Genomic DNA, 2,511 nt, shown 5'->3' on the forward strand with positions numbered 1-2,511 from the left:
CATCATCTCTAACATCAACTACTCCCTCTCCCCTCAGTACTCTCCCTCCCGTCTTTGGGTTCCCTAATTCACTGCCACGTCTCACAGAACTCACAAATGTATAAAGGAAATGGCTCATGTGGTCGTGGAGGCTGGCAAGTCCCAAATCTGTGGGTCAGACATAGACTTCTCCTGACCCACGTGGCTGCAGGGGCTGACAAACCCAAACCTGCAGGTCAGACCACAGGCTGCTGGCTCACAGGGCTGTGGAATCTGGCAAATCAGATCAGGCAATAGCCTCCCGGCCCATGGGGCTGTGGAGGCTGGTGAGTCCCAGAATCGGCAGGTCAGACAGCAGACCTCTGGCTCAAGTCCCAAGAACCGGAGGCCAGTTGATCACGAACAAGACACAGGATCCAGATGCAGAGAGAGAAAGCCCAACCAAGACACACACATATATTTTAGATGCAGGTCATACCCCAGGGAAGGGCGTAACTTGAATAAGGGTGGGACTTGAGTCACTCCCTCCTGCGAGGCTGTGATCCAAGACACAACCTACACCAATCCTACCTCATCAACATGTAGAGGTCAGGATCCACAACACATATAATGGAGGACAACCATACAATATTGGGAATCATGGCCTAGCCAAGCTGACACATAACCCCAACCATCACAGGTCCCATATACCTTATTTGCATAGTCCCATTCAGTCACTGTGTGTGAGTCACAAAGACCATGGCCAGAAGGACCGTATTAAATAACTCATTACACTATGAGTAGAGACCAATAATTGTATCTTAGATGGCCGCTCATAAGCTTTTAAGACCCCAGACATTACTTACCAAGCTAGGATGTAGAACATAACTTTGTGACCTTTATTACGCCAGTTGACTGAGATGTTCCACGAGACTATGGTCCTAATCCTTCAAACTGAGAAAACCAATTCTGTGAGATGTTTCGTTATGTCTAAGAAGTATCTGTAACTGTGCCCCCTATGTGCTTTATTATATACATGAATATATGTGCATATAGTCACAGAGATGCATATATATATATATATACTTATGTGCACACTTATATATATACGCAGAAATATTCACATATACATACTGTCGTGGATTGAATTGCATCCCACAAAAATATGTGTATCAATTTGTCTAGGTCATGATTCCCAGTATTGTGTGATTGTCCACCCTTTAGTCATCTGATGTGATTTTCCTATATGTTGTAAATCTTACCTCTATGATGTTAATGAGATGGGATTAGTGACAGTTATGTTAATGAGGCAAGACTCAATCTACAAGATTAGATTGTGTTTTAAACCAATCTCTTTTGAGATATAAAAGAGAGAAGGAAGCAGAGAGAGAGGGAGACCTCATACAACCAAGAAACAAGAGCCAGGAGAATAGCACGTCCTTTGGACCCGGGGTTTCTGTGCTGAGAAGCACCTTGACTGGGGAAGATTGATGACAAGGACCTTTCCTTAAAGCCGACAGAGAGAGAAAGCTTTCCCCTGGAGCTGGCACCCTGAATTTGGACTTCTAGCCTCCTAGACTGTGAGAGAATAAATTTCTCTTTGTTAAAACCATCCATTTGTGGTATTTCTGTTATAACAGCACTAGATAACTAAGACACATACCTATATACATATATGCTTGCATATATACATATAGACCTGCACATACATTTTTTGGTGGTTTTTGCTGTTGTTTCAAAGTTACATATGCCATAGCAATTACCAATAGATCCTTTATTCTTAGGTACCTTTTATTGACATTTTCCCAAGCCTTTGAATACTTAGTTATACCACATAGTCTTCCTATAATAATCAGAATTTGGGTTGGTTTTTGAATTTGAGATAGAAAGTAGTTTGGTGAATGTAGAATTGAAGAATGTAGGCAAAGGGACATAATAGGAGACAGCAGTCAACATCATTTACTGGGGTTTTACAGCATGCTGTGAAAGGTAGGAGGTAGATAAGAGAAAAATAGAGAGTAAGGGAAGAAGCTTTGATAGAGCTTTAGGGAACACTTAGAATAAGTTAAAAGCTGTAAAATATTTGGATTTATATAGCAATTTTCTTTCAAGGAACTTAAGGGAATTATGGTAATTTAGATACAGGTCATACTGTTGCTGTATATTTTATACTACCAGAGCCAGCATAGTGCCTTGCATCAAGTAAGAATTTAGTTATTATTTGTGGGATGAATTTGTGAAGTACTGGCTGTTTTGTAAGGAAGAGGGTTTATTAGAGAAGGCAACTATGGATTGTAGAAGGATGGTAGAGAAAGCCAAGACTGATTTCTCGCTTTTCGCCTTACTCAGTTTGAGGAATATATATTAGAGGGCAAGGGAAAAACAGTGGTAAGAGCTGATCAGAGCATGAATTTTCCTATAGAAAGGTGGGTATGATGTTGGACCAAATGCACATTATAAGCCCCTGGCTCTAATCAGGAGTCCCTGGGTGGCACAAACAGTTAAGTGCTCAGCTACTAACCAAAAGTTTGGCAGTTCAAACCCACCCAGAGG

The sequence above is a fragment of the Trichechus manatus genome, unplaced genomic scaffold (assembly GCF_000243295.1).
Source record: "Trichechus manatus latirostris isolate Lorelei unplaced genomic scaffold, TriManLat1.0 scaffold00167, whole genome shotgun sequence".
Classification (NCBI taxonomy): domain Eukaryota; kingdom Metazoa; phylum Chordata; class Mammalia; order Sirenia; family Trichechidae; genus Trichechus; species Trichechus manatus.